The sequence below is a fragment of the Phasianus colchicus genome, chromosome 5 (assembly GCF_987193195.1).
Source record: "Phasianus colchicus chromosome 5, bPhaCol1.hap1.1, whole genome shotgun sequence".
Classification (NCBI taxonomy): Eukaryota; Metazoa; Chordata; class Aves; order Galliformes; family Phasianidae; genus Phasianus; species Phasianus colchicus.
Window position 1 is genome coordinate 50401754 of NC_143440.1, and position 15401 is coordinate 50417154.

The window sequence follows — 15401 nt, forward strand, 5'->3', positions numbered from 1 at the left end:
GCTTCACACTTACAAACACTATTTAGGGATGAAGATACCTTTGCATTAGGTGCTGTGGCAATATAAGTAAAAATATGCCCCCCTGCTCCAAAGTAATTATAATATAGGCATAGAAAGAGACAGAATAACATTGGGCTGTCCCATTTGTAGTGGTCTACCACTAGTGACCTGGGGCTTTTTTTTAGCTATCATCAAAGAAAAGATAATCTAGAATGAGACTACAGATTTGTTTAGTGGCTAGTTGCACAAAATTCTACTCAAGCATTTTGAGCATCACAAGGGAAAACACAAAGGTAATTGCTCAAAATTAAGAACAGACAATCAAGTTTGGCATCAGTAGCTAACTGGCTGTCCATCATGGAGATAGCATCCTAATAGCAAGACAGAAGTACAGAAGACAAAAAAATATTGCAAAATCAAAAAGAATTAGTTCATGTTCAATAGGACAGAGAAGTTGGGTGCATCAGATGATCTGGATGAATGTGCGTAGATGAAAATGGCTTGTCTTAGTGTCTATAGTTCTATAAAAAGGCAATCCAATCTGAAAGTGATTACTTAGGAAAAGGTTTCAATTGAATATGACTTCCAGGTCAATGGCTTGAACATCTGGAAATACAGTGATCAAATAAGGAAGGTAATGAAAAAGACGTGGGTGAGAAACAAAAAAGCTCAGCCGTAGCCATAGTAGACTTGTGCTGGTAGCTAACATTCATCGCAAATTGTTAGATGCAAGCCAAAATGTGTATTATCAGCTTGACAGAGAAAAATAGATACATTCATTTCCAGGATAAAAATCAGAAGTCAAATTTAGCAGTATGTAGAGATTAGACTCTCCTAATTTCAATCTTTTAGTTAATAAGAATATTTATCCTTTATTGAAAAGCATTTACCTTCTATAATTCTTTACCACTGCTAGCTTCATTGCAACATAACATCAAAAGAAAAAACAAAAAAGAAGGTAAAGTCTGCTAAAAAGAATAGTAAGTGGACTCAGTAAAGGGGATTTTTTAGCTGAGAAACATGGCATACATTGGCAGAACTCTACTGATTCTAAGATAGACCTGCAAGATGTGTTCAAGCATCAACTCTTCTTGTATTTCCAAATACATCAACTGTTTCCAAACCACAGATTAACACTGATCTTTGCAATATCCACAAAAATTATTTATATCTAGCTTTCTCTACATCTAGATATGTATGAGTGACAGAAATGTATTACAGACGATAAAAGGACAGTTGTATAATATTTGGAGGACAGTTCCAGAAGCTATCACTGGATTCTGTTCTCCTTCTCCCTTCAAAATACCTGTCATGTACGGCAAAGATCAGGAGCTAATTATAGTAATGAGGAAAAAGGGTAACTAATCTGGGGAAAATCTGAGGTTTCTTTCTTCTTTAACATCTACAGTTTCAGAGATCAAATACTGCTCTATATTAACAGAAAAGAATCAATACAGTACTCAGTTTTGGTGTCAGTAATCTCTCCAAAAAGCTGCAAAGTTGCTTTTTGGGTTGGTGTTTTTTTTTTTTTTTTGGTTTTTTTTTTTTTTTGACATCTTAAGCCATTATCTTGTGAATGAAGAATGGAACAATGAGGAACAAAAAAATGAGATATTCTTTTTTACCAATTGTATATTGAACAGAGAACATATGAATATACTTGAATTTACTTAATAGGGTTCTCCTTCTCAGATAATCCAGCTGAACAATAAGCTAACTGACGAATAAGTTTCATTCACTGCTCAGAATTAATGGTCTAGTCCAGAGAATAGCGTGCAATGATTTAAATGGTTTGGAAGAAACACAGTTGAACTATGTATTGCTAGCCAAACATGAAAAGTTGACAAAAGCATCTACCAAATGCTAAGAATTTTGACTGTGTACTTTGCAAGAAATTACAAACAATCTAATACCCCTCAGTCATGCATGTTCGACAGTTTTCTGCATCTGTGCAAAAAACCTGCAAAATGTTCAGGTAAGCTCACTTTGCACAGATGTTGACTACTACTCAGATTGTGAACCATCAAAAAAAAAAAAGTCTTCTGCGTTCCAGTCACCCAAAGTGGATGATTAATTGTTTACTCAAAGACTATTCTCCTCACCACTCTAATGCATTTGTAAGAGAACTACATGAAAAACACATTCCCTGATGGCATTACACTTTTAAAGGCTCAAAACCAAATAAATTAATTTAGCATGTTATGAAAGAATTAAAACAATATCAACATATTTTTACTATTTCAATGAGGACTGTTTTTTTTCATAAGGACTTGCTCTTTGCCTCTTGCCAAAATTCAGCATGGCCCCAGAGACTTGCATCACAAACTTATGTGAATGACAATCACCACTTCTGAGCTCCTATCTGGTAGAGGCAACCTTCCTAAAAAACATTCAGGGTGACATTTCTTCTGACACCAAGCACTCTGGAGTTAACTACAAATATATTTCCACCTTCTTTTAATGCTAGTTTAGCAGACAGAAGCAAAGCTTTAATCTTTTTAAAAATATATTTCCTTAATAAAATTAAAATTGTTTTTTTTATCTGACATTTAATATAATGCCAATGAATAAGAAAAGATAAATTTATATAATCCTATGAGATTCTAAAGTGTTTTGTTCCACAAAATCACATAATAAAATGTAATTATATCACTTTTAAACTGACATTGTGGCATACATCACTTAGTTAAAAGAACTGATGTCTTTACAGAAAAGTTCTTAAAATCTTACCCAGAAATTTTAAGATACGGAATCACAGAATGGCCAGGGTTGGAAGGGACATTAAGGATCATGAAACTCCAACCCCCCTGCCACAGGCAGGGCCACCAGTCTCCACATTCAATACTAGACCAGGCTGCCCAGGGCCCCATCCAGTCTGGCCTTGAACACCTCCAGGGACGGGGCATCCACAACCTCTCTGGGCAGCCTGTTCCAGCACCTCACCACTCTCTCTGTAAAGAACTTCCCCCTGACAGCCAACCTAAATCTCCCCTCCCTCAACTTAAAACCATTTTCCCTTGTCCTGCAGTTATCAACCCTTTCAAGGAGTTGATTCCCCTCCTGTTTGTAGGCTCCCTTTAGGTACTGAAAGGTTGCAATGAGGTCACCCCACAGCCTTCTTTTCTCCAGGCTGAACAAGCCCAGCTCCCTCAGCCTGTCTTCATAGGAGAGGTGCTCCAGTCCCCTGATCATCTTCATGGCCCTCCTCTGGACCCTCTCCAACAGCTCCCTGTCTTTCCTGTACTGGGGGCTCCAGACCTGGACGCAGTATTCCAGATGGGGCCTCACAAGAGCAGAGTAGAGGGGAACAATCACCTCCCTGTCCCTGCTGGCCACCCCTCTTCTGATGGAGCCCAGGATACCATTTGCCTTCTGAGCCACAAGGGCACACTGCTGGCTCATGTTAAGTTTTTCATCTATCAAGACCCGCAGGTCCTTCTCCACAGGGCTGCTCTCAAGGACCGCTCCTTCCAGTCTGTATGTAGGGATGCCTGGGATTCCTCTGGTCCAAGTGCAAAACTCTGCACTTTGCCGTGTTGAACCTCATCAGGTTCACCCGGGCCCATCTTTCCAGCCTGTCAAGGTCCCTCTGAATGGCATCCCTTCCTTCCTACCACGTGAACAGATACCATTATACACCAGATACCATTATGCATCATTTTATTTGTATTTTCAGAAATAATGTGTTTCTGTGATATACAAATGGAGTTTCCAATGAGCTGCTCTTGGCACCCACATGAACCCTTGCACAGCAAGGTCCAGCAAGCTACAGAGATACTGGAGAAGGGACCCACTTGCACAAAAAGCTCTCAAGAAACAAATCTTAAGAGATACTGAAACAATTTATACCAATCCTTAAGCTATCAGAGTCAGTCAACAGCAAAACTATCTTTGACCTTAACAGGGACAGGTTTTGCTTCATTAAATTCTCTTCACTGCAACGTAACTTTGATAGCCTATGAGAAGTGACTTCAACCTTCTGTGAGATCACCAGCTTGGCTACCACATAGCGGCCAAGCCGCTAGTCAGATCACTCGTACATAAGTGGAATCCTAACACTCTGCATTTTACACACTATTTGAAATAGGGGTAATAAGACTAAATAAATTGTCATAAATTAGTTGTCTTCGGATAGAAGGCTTACCAAAGTATGGTGAAGGAGCTATGAGTCAAGCAAGGAGGTAATACACCATGATTTCTCCTCCATTTTCTACTCAGCATCTCCACATCAATCAACTTGCTTAGTGCCATTGCAAAAGTACATAGCGAAATCTGAATTATCTTATGAAAATGCTAGTTGCAAACACATGTGTACTTTGCTCTCCAATTCACTTAAGTTTTCCTGTTGTGTTATTGGGAAGATAGCCTTGACATGATAGTTAAACTTTTACTCTGTGTGATTCTGGTAAATAAAGGGCCCAATATATTTTTACATACTGTTTTTTTTTTGTTTTTTTTTTAACAGAAAACAACTCCACAGTTACATTTGTCGTAAGTTCACTAGAAGCTAATCATATTTTGACAGAACCATGGAATTGAACTGTTCATAATTCATTGCATACTGAAACAATGAATACTGTATCTTTTTACTTTGATTAGAGACAACAGTTTATTTTGTAGCCAAATACAAAAAACAGGGAGGTACGAAAGGGAAGTGTTTTGGAAAAATATATTAATATGATTTAATATATTTGTCCCATAGGTTCTACGAACCTAACTGGTAAAAAGTTTTAATGTAGTTTATGACTTTTTAAAGGGCTTTTCTGTTCCATCTAACATACAGTAATGATCAGAACTGAGCGCATGGACAGAAAAAGTATAGTTGTGCAAAAACCTGGATTTATAAAATTCAAATTTGAAACATGACTAGAAAATAATGATAGCATTGGCAGTAATTGTATTTCCTGTGCAGAAAGTGGTTGTATATCATGCAGTTAGAAGCAAAATAAAATATTTATATTTATGGTTATATGTAACAACAAAATAAGAATATTTACTTTTAGAAGAGAAATTAGATACTTTAGGCTAAATAATCCCTAGAGATTTCCTTTTGAAAGAGGAACTTCAGGAAGAAAAAAAAAAAAAACATTAATAACAGCTTGTTACTGCTGAGCAGCTGAGTTCACATGAGCTTGATGAGCTTGTAGTTTTTCCTTTTTAAAGTTTGTCTTTCGAGATTGCATAAATGTAAAGCTTCAGGTATTATTTCCTGTAATTGATTCAGTCTCTTGTGTTTGGGTTCCACCTCAAATCCAAACTTTATTGTTGGTTTTATTTTCCAGTTTATTATAATGTATAAATCTGGAACAAATGGCTGATAATAATACTACTAAACATGTGGAAGTATTCCTTTTTCATTGGAACAAAGCAACAGCAGGAATGCCAAGATTTAGGTCAGCGAATACACTTTCCTTTAGTCTGATCTCCTGCTCTAAATACAGCATAGAAGAAACTTGTCCCTACATCTGGAAAGTGCCAGATATATTGGGGGTATAATAACACAAGTCATAAAATAGTAACATGTTGATTTGCCTATGGACTCTTAGCATACTAGGAAGCACAAAAAGAAAGAAGAAATCTGTTCTATTCATAATTTGGGCAAAATAGCACTGGAGAACTCATAGAAAAAAAAATCAATGTTCTACATATGTATTTGCAATATAAAAGAAAAGAGAAATGCACAATACGTGCACTGAATGGACACATGGGGAGAAACTGAGTGAGATAAGTATATCAGATTGTCAACTCCTTTTCCAGATCTCCACTGCACAAACAGTAACAGAATTAATAGAGAAAGTGTGCTGACTACAACTGGAGACAAGGCAGAACATAGGTTATGTATCAAAGATACAATCATTTCTCAACATACAGCATAAGTAATGTATGCCATGTACTTGAACACATCTTTCTCAGGCACTGCAGATTATTTCTTACCCAGAGAAATGCTAACCAACAGTACAACAGCACAGTGGCCCATAAAATAGTAAGATTTGAGCACAAACAACTTGACGAACTCAGAACCAAGTTTTATAATGGAGCCAGGAGAACATCCGCATTTGAAAAAAAAAATACGTATCTGATGTGGACACTATCTTAAAAAAAATAAATAAATAAAAACTCTTTTAAACTGGATGATACCCCAAAACTCCAAGTATTTTTTAGAAAATTGACCTTGTCTATTTTATAGCTGGAAACACTAACACCTATAATTCTGTCTATATATACACAGCTACCTTATGGAATAGACTCTGTACTGTTGCAAAGGATTGTATAAAGCATACTACAGAAGTCTGTGAATTCAATGCTATTATTAAGGATTTATATCTGAAAACTTTTGGAAATCAGATAAGATTGGCACATTTGAACCATGAAATAAGTTACCATCAGAGCACTTACTAGATTTCTACTGATTCAACTATTTATAGGTTTTGAAATATTCTATTTGTTAAAAAAGTAGTCACTACATGAAAGAGAAACACTGTAAAATCATTAAGTGAATATCAGCTTACACCAGCATTTATGACTCTTTGCATTAGTCTAATCAGGCAGGGTTAATCAAAAATCTAAACAGATAAAAAATAAATTTACAACGTGGTGTAGAATATATTGATATGATCAAGTGAGTCCAAATTAAGAAAATGTTTACCACAAGATTTGCAAGATGCAAGCACAGAATTGAACATTTGGACATTTATGGGAAGATAGTTCTTTTCAACAGTGGCTACATTTTTGTTATTAATTCAACAAGCCAACCACAAAAAAAGTAAACAATTTAAAGTACTCTTTTGAAAAACTCATCAGAGAAGAGAGATGTACTAATTATCACAGACTTCTGCCTCATCCATAGATGTGGCTGCATGATTGAATTCAGCCCAGAAAAACTGAGTGCAAACAGAAGGCATACTGGAGAGCTGGCCCTGGCTTCAGGCCCACCATAATCACAGTCAAACTCCATTTCCAAGGTCCACCACAACTCATTCCTCTTAAGCTTTCTCTGGGTCACTGTGACCTTTGTTAAACGATACAATAAGTGATAAAAACGGAGACTGGGAACACATTTGTTGCGCTGCTCAAATTGAAAGCAACCAGAGGATCTGAACCAGATTGCAGTTAAATGTAATAAATTGCTCAAATATATTACTCTGTTCCAGATGCATGATTCCTTACTGGTTATAACAAAATGCAAGCTGTATTTTGTAGAGACTAAAACCAGCACATTACAGAATTCAGAAACACCACCAATTTCCTAAAAGGAAACTGCACCTGCTGCAAGCTTGTCCTCATTTGACCGAACTCTCTGGAGACAGCACAATGGTTTAATGCAACAGCCCTTCACATCTGAAGCTGTGGTTTAGTTCAGTCTTCAGAAGAATTAGTTTTTTGGCCCAAAATTTAGCAGGTACAGAAATTGTATACACATTTAAATAACAAACAAAAGAGAAAAATCCTCTTCAGATGTCTGTGTGTCTGTGTGTAACAGTAATTCACAGTCTGTACTTTGCTACTTCCCTGAGACTGACTTACTCACTTGTATAAATGCTGTTCTTTCAGTCTTGCAGCTTTCTTCAGCAAAGTGAGCAGCAGACACACTGTTTTATACCACTACAATCCTTCCTACTCTTTCAAAAACATTGACCCCTGAATTGCTAAAGATCAGCATGAGAGTTTAATCATGTAGCCACAGCCCTGAACACTGCAAAAGTAAACAGTCTTTTAAAGTTAAAATGTTCCAATTTATCTTCAAGAAGAGAAGAAAAAAAAAAAGAAAAAAAGGAAAAGGAAAAGGAAAAGGAAAAGGAAAAGGAAAAGGAAAAGGAAAAGGAAAAGGAAAAGGAAAAGGAAAAGGAAAAGGAAAAGGAAAAGGAAAAGGAAAAGGAAAAGGAAAAGAAAAAGAAAAAGAAAAAGAAAAAGAAAAAGAAAAAGAAAAAGAAAAAGAAAAAGAAAAAGAAAAAGAAAAAGAAAAAGAAAAAGAAAGAGAAAAAGAAAAAGAAAAAATTTGGTTTTATTTGCTTTTTTTAAAAGACAAGGAATGCTGTAAAAATAATGGAGCTGGAAAAGGAAATAAAGTTTGTCATTCACAACATCACTGATACCAGGACGAGAGGAGATGATACAAAACTGGTTTCAAATGTGATTACTGTGGGCACTGTTAAAATTTTCATTCTTACCTGGTCTCAGCTTCTGAAATTTCCTGAGGACTTCACAGTTTTCACCTAAGAAAAATTTTATCTGGATTCAGTGAAATTTTTGCCGAAGTAAAATTAAAGAAAGAGGGGCTGAAGAGGCAGACAACTATACTCTTGTTATGATCAGGGTATATTGAAATGAATGGGGCAGCAAGGAACTGTTCAGAAACCTGGGCATATTCTTCTGTATGCAACTTTAATCATACACATACTGTCTCCAAAACAGAGCAGGAGCTACCCGCAGCATGATCACAGCTCAGCTCCTATCCATCACAACTGCCTTCCTGTGCTGTGTTCACAATAGAGAGGATCTTCTAGTTTGTGTCTCAGCGTGCTTTTACTTTGCAGGGAGAAGAACAGCATACAAAATACTCACAGGATCTTAGCAGGAGTCGCTGCACCATGCAGAAAGACAGGCTAATGGTGGGGCTTATAAACTACTCCTGCAGAAACCTACTTGACCGTGGATACAGAAGAACAGACTGGTCCAGGAGAAAATTTAGAGCCAGATTTTGAATTCCCTTTTTCTTCAGGTTCTGTCACTTTTCAGATGCTTTGCTGTAGAAAGAAACATGCAGTTGATCACATATGAGGACAACCATTGTGCATGAAGAATACTGCAGACGTTTATTAGGGATGTAGGCTGACAGCCCCTAAAGAGGGCTAAAGTGATTGCCTTCCAATGGGACAGATGGTTGAACAGGAACTAGACAGTGACTCTGAGAGAATGTGGAAGTCTCTCTCAACTACCAGAGATCAGCTGACCAGTAGCATCTTGTACTAGAATGGGGCAGGGTCACCCAACTCTCACCAAACGAGAATCTCAGCAGAAACACAAATGGAGGAACCCCTACATTGAAGAACAAGACACCAAATCCCATGCAGATCCCACAGAGGCAGAAGTTGCTGCCTTATATAAGGGTGAGTTTGGCTCCTACCTCTCCGCATGGTAGGGATTCTCAGCTCCCAAGGAGTTCACAACTTGGAGGAGCTGCGAGATGTTGCCTCTGGCCATGGGTGTGGCTTTAGTGCTGCTACAATTTCCTGGCTCTTCTCTTTCTGTTGTCCATGTCAAGCGTTTTGAAGTGGCACTGTTACTTATTTCTAAGCGCAGTTGCCACTGATGCTGAACAGTGATCCATTGTTCCTATTGTTGCTTCCACACTCAGTGGTCCATAAAAACAATGGTTAAGATGCAACTTCGGCACAGGGAGTCCCAAAACTGCTGACTGTCAGAAGCTGGGAAAGTATACCAGCAGAAAGAATAATTCTATATTTGCCCTGCTTCTTACACTTGTCCGTACGGATATTCTGCTGACTGCTATCAGATACAAAGTCTTGGAACAACCTTTGGTCCAACTGCGGATTGCTGTCCTTATGCTCTTCTTTTGACATTTTCCTGACCAACACTCACAGTCAATGTTCACGTTTCTTTCTACTGGCAATGCCAATGTCCTTTCTACTGTTACTTAAAAACTGCAGTCAAAGTGTAATACTTTGGTTTTCCATGTAAATGTGCTTTCAAGATTGTACTGCATAAACTGAAGTAACCACGCCACAGAAGCAAAGCAACCTTTCCTTAAGAACAAAGAAAGACATGAAATAAATATTGGAATGTATTGATATACTATTGATATACTCTATTTCAGATGTAACTATCTCAAAAGAAAAAAAAAAGAGAGAAAGAGAAACTTACAGTCTGTCACTTGGTCTTCATGAGGATTTCAAATTTCAACAATAGCAAAGAGAATATTTGAAGTAGTAGAAAATTATTGAAAATGAGAATATTTAAATTTCATCAGCACTTTTCATTTTGATAAAATGATAAATGGCTGTTTACTTAAGCTCTTTTTTTTTTTCCATTTTGAAATCCTAATTTCACCAGCTGTTTTATTTTTCCCAAAAGGAAAATGAGATAAATATTTCAAAAACCTTAAGAAAGTGGCATTGTTTTCTAGCAAAAAAATGCCCCATTTTATTAAGAAATTTTGAATCAGTGTGGATTGTTTTTTCAGAAAAAAAAAAATCAGAAACTGTATATTAAAAAAAAAAAAGAAAATTTTTTCAATAATCATTACTCATAAAGAATAATAATGTGCAATAGAGAAACTGATTATCAATCAGAACTGCACAACTTTGCATTTTAAGCATATGGCAGAATATTACATAAATTCTAAAGCAAAATTGGATTGTCATGTTAATTTTGAAGGGAAAGTTTTAAGGTGAGAAAAAACAATGCCAATAGGACAGCAATGCACATACCAGACAATGTAAGGGCAATGGGAAAAAGCCTGCACTGTTTCAAAAGAAAATATTCTTTAAACTATTTAATAAAACAATTGCTCAACAGATGCTTGCACCTCTCTTAAATAAAGAGGCATTCCCAAAGGAAACAAAGTTCAATAGGATCCAAAGTATTCATGAATTAATATGCTTTGGACATAGAAAGATATGTGTTTCCCAAAGAATTAATAACTTATCAATATGAAAGAATTAATGGAATCCATTGTATCCATTGTTATCACAATAAATAACGACAACTGAATATACATTTTACTAAAATTATTATGACAAAGCATTTGAATATACCTGTAAATTACAGTATACACTGAATTGAATGAAAAAGGCAGCTACCTGGAGTATTCAAAACAAAATTCATTAAAAAAAATAAGTGAAGTTAATGACAAACTAAGTCTTAAAACTTAGGTAATGAAGGAATTCATAAACAGATTTTTTTTAAGCAATAAACTTTGTAAAAGAGGTATTTTCAAACAGATATTACCACACATATTGTATTTCTGATGCTGTGTCTGCATCTTTAAACACTTGGAGAGGTTCATTTCTGGCCAACAATTCAAGTCATAGGTCATACCAGAGCTTTGGATAAACAATGCTCAAAACAGACTAGAAGAGCAATCAAGAAAGGGCTAAACATCAGAAAGAAAGGATAACAATGAAATGTTGATTTGCCCCTGCGTGGCAGATTAAGGAACCTGTATGGAGTGGATGTCACATTTTTTTTTAGCAATACATGTACCCAAATTTGCTTTTGGCAAAAATTGCTTAACTGCTGCTGTTTTTCATGAAGTCAGTGAAGACTGAGTTAGATAATGAGCTGGCATGCACTTTTGAAATGTTTACTGTGTTCCTTAAAGTAAGGGGAACATGCTGGTTCTTAAACTAATTTGTTTTTTTGTTGTTGGCTTCCCTCTTCTCTCCCCTACTACTTTGTTCTCCCTATCTTTAGAATAAACAGAAAATGACTGACTCTTTTGATTAATTTTTATTTTTTTATTTTTTATTTTTTTACAATTATACAACTGAGGAATCTGTAGTTTCCAAATGGCAAACAACTGAGCCATGTCAAGAGCCATGTTAATCTCATGTGTTTGCTCCATTGTTAACAATGAAGGAAGGGGGGTGAGGAGGACAAAATAAAATCTGTCTGTTCTGGCTGAAATGCAGGACATGAACAAGGAGAGTTTCCACAAACAATGTAGTCTTTTTCTTCTGGCTGGGGGAGGTGATGGTAGCAGTACTTTTGTGGAAAGAGAAGCTGCCCCCATCTTGCCAGTCAATACAGCATTCAGAAAATTTATATGGTGGGAAGAATTTCCCACCCATTGTTAACTAAGAACTTGATTTGAAAATGCAGGTTTTAATTAAAATTGGCACTTCCAAGCTTCATGCTGGCATCCACCATCTTGCTAAACACTGAGCTCATTTGTGGTTCCAGCAGTTTGCAAATCCACTGTCAGAGGTGACAAACCAATTCCCATCCTGCCATCCTTACTCAGTTCTCAGACCTCATCCTATCATGAGCAAATGGGAGATTTACTCCAGTAAACACAAAGCAAGGACTGTGGGATGCGGCCTCATTTGGCTAGAATACACAGATCCCAGAATTTATTACTTTTAAGGCGTTATTAACGGGCAAGAATTCTTCAGAAATGTTTGGAAGAAAAGAGGGTCAGTTATTTTCAAGGCTTCTGCATGCTTCACTACCCTCAGATATCCACAACTATCATTATGGCCAGAGATCCCACTCTTCATTTTACATTTAATTCTCTTCCAACCTATACACCCTGGGAATAGTATTCAAAGGTAGAAATTCTAAAACATTACCACCAGCAATAAAACTTTTGGATATATAAGATGTAAAATTTGTCCCTTGTATGCAAACGGACAAAAAAGCTTACTAGGTTTAATGAATATATTAGTATTTGCAATGCATTCTGACTTGAGGGATCCCAGATGAAAAGCACAGTTACAGATGTGCTTAAGTAACCAGGAAAATATCTTCTCTAAATAGGAGATAACACATTATTTAGGACCCTTTTTAGAACAGTTCTTTGAAAAGAAAAAAAAAAAAAGAAAAAATATGTATTTTTTCTAGCTGTACATACCCTAAAATCTTGAAGAACTAGCTGGGAGGGTGAATTTTCTATTTTCTTTTATTTGATTAGGATTTATGCCTTTAATATGTCTAACGTTGGTTTCAGTACAAAGGATTTCGCTTCATCTTACAAGAAGCAAAATATTATGCAAATTGAATAAAGGGCTTCACAAGACTATCCAGTTCATGTGAATACTAGCTAGCAAAGAAAGCTGTTGCTGGGTTTTGAAAAATCTGTCAACAATTAAGCTCATCAAAAGGAAATTCATAAGCCGATTTAGCAGAAATGTCTCACAAAGCCTGAACACTGTAAGGTACATTCATGTCTTCAGCTCAGTTAAAGTTCTATTCATGAATTAAAGTAATTACCAAAGATTCATATATTTTCACTAAAAGCTTGCTGAATGCATAAATCGAGATATAGAAAGAACCTCAAGATTTCTAAATTACTGCACTTTTGAGTCATTTGCAGAATTATCTTACAACAGGAATAAATCAGCTTTCCAAGTCTTCTCACATTATTCTGAGAAATGCCATCTTTCAAAATCAAGTACAAAAAATGAAAGACATCTAATACTTATGCTCAGTGCCCATTTACTAGATTTATATCTTACATACTTTAAAAAAAAAAAAAAAAAAAAAAAAAAAAAACAGACCTTTGTTACTGCATTTAGAACATTCTATAGTCTTTATTTAAGCCAGAGGATGTGGGCTTAAAAAGGATTCTACAGAGCAGGAGAGTTCCTGAAACCTCCACATCAAAGTAGGTGAGTCAATAAAATAACATTGGCACTGCAGACTGTATGTCCATCTCCCAAAATCCTGTTACAGGACACACAGACACTTGTGAAATAAAGTGCTTATTTTGTCTCATGATTTGTCCAGACCATAGTTAGCAATCCAGAGAAGTATCTCCAGAAAATTAGAAGCTTCATTAGGGAAATTCTCCCTACACTGCCTGTTAATTTCACTAGCAAAATCCAGATATTCTGAATTTTGCATATACATGATTTGATCAGATCTGACTCATCGTACTGTGTGAAAGACTATATTCTGGCTTCTTCCAGTAATGAATTTGTGTTGATTTTGTAAGATCCTGTTCATGACCTTAAAGTTAGTTCATAGGGTTAGACCTTTCATTTTTCTTTGTTCAGCTATTACTTTCTGCCACTGGTCTTTCATTATTCAACTTCAGGTCTTACAGGAAAAGGAGTTGGCTGATACTTATTTGTGAAATTCTTTGCCTTCTGATCTCAGGAACTTTGAAATTCTTTGCTTCAGAGTGTCAGACTAAGCCTGGATTAGGATTCTGTCTTTCATCTACTATTCAGCAAATGATTCAGCTTTGGTCTGAGACAACTTAGAAAAACCGGACCAAATAAATTCATATTGTATTGGAAAGAATCTATTTGGGAACAACTGATATATGACACTTACTCAGCAGCTACTGTTCATTTCCTTTTACATATGAGCAAAGTTCAGATATTGCCAGAAATTTTCAATGTTGAAATTTAAGGTTGCGAGACTGTTTTAAAACACTGCAGTGATTGTACAATTAATCCTAAAACAAACAGACCTAAACTTAACTCTAGACTACTCTAGGTTGAGTTTTAGAAAAAATACAAATATGAAGTTAGAAGTCACATAGGTGTGAAAGAAGTAATTTCCACCCCCCACTAGAGAGGTAGTACACATTAGCTATACAGCTATGATTAATCAAAATACTGTTCACTGTTGCAAATCAAACTCAGTGATTTTTATAGACATCTGTTTTCTCTCACATTTACCACATACATAGATGTAGTGTCACTATTACAGACATCTGACTCATCCAAAAACATCAGAAGTCAACCATTAAATCGGTGAGGAACAAGCAGCCTATTAGAAGAGGAATATAAGATGCATGCAGCCTAGGGAAGATTGCTGAAGTTGCCAGGCCACCAAGCTCTTTGCATAATGCCTTGCTGAAGATGAGGTGGTGCTCAGCACGCAAGACCTCTGTTGGGCGAGTAGCCACAAAGCCCATGGAAGCTAGTGGACATGACAACTATCTTCTACTCAGCTTAAGCAGTGAGAGAGCAAAAAAAAAAAAAATACTCCTTTTGTTTAGCAATAAATACAACAATAGAAGCTACGGGCTAAATTGCGAATCAGCATGACAAAGCTGGAGGAGGAGCTGGGCCATGCAGCCTGAAGGATCTCCCCCAGAGTAAAATGCAGAAGTGGGAGTTGGACTTTGCTTTTCAGAACAACCACTTCATGTCAGAAGTAAAAAAAACATGCAGGAGAGCAAGGAGACAGTCCAGAGATGGGTCCACAGAGGCTAGTGAAGACAGCAGCATGGCCCTCAAAGAAAAGCAGAAAGCTTTTTGGGCACAGTGCTGGCTGCTGGAGGACTTGGAACTGAACAAAAAAACAGTTGAGGGTGTTCAGAGAAATTTAAATTAGTGGAATATTATTTTAATTAAATAGGACTGTATCAATGACATATCTGACAGTTACCACAGTCTCCTCCCTGCAGCAGCAACCTGTGAGGCCTGGGAATTGGGCAGCTACTACAGCTAAGGGGGAATAATCAGGAGACCACAAAGGTCTTTCTTGCAAAGTTCATAACATCAGCAGGACAGAGGTGCATCCCTGCCATACTTCTATCTAAATAAAATCTAGCGTGTTGGTTAAAACACAGTACGAAGAGGGTATTTCAAACCCGTAAAGGAGGGAGAAGAATGCATTCATCACCACCCAGGTGCCAAAGTAGGCCTCAAACATTTCAATGGAAAAAAATCTGAAAGTTGAGTAGATGACACAGTTGCCCAAGC

The 15401-nt window shown here is 36.6% G+C and overlaps 1 long non-coding RNA gene across 3 annotated transcripts in view; it reads right to left on the reverse strand.

Annotated features, from left to right (window-relative positions):
• LOC149917917 (uncharacterized) overlaps positions 1-15401 on the reverse strand; it is a 76658-nt gene that overhangs the window by 27110 nt on the left and 34147 nt on the right. The window contains exons 3-5 of one of the 3 annotated variants that reach the window (XR_016467054.1): positions 9125-9764; positions 8563-8744; positions 8045-8213 (exon numbers count right to left, since the gene is read on the reverse strand). The exons of 1 other annotated variant lie outside the window; for it this stretch is intronic. This is a non-coding gene — a long non-coding RNA (uncharacterized LOC149917917). Of the gene's footprint in view, positions 1-8044; positions 8745-9124; positions 9765-15401 lie in introns of those variants that run through there. One more of the 3 variants, XR_016467053.1, reaches the window with a different exon arrangement.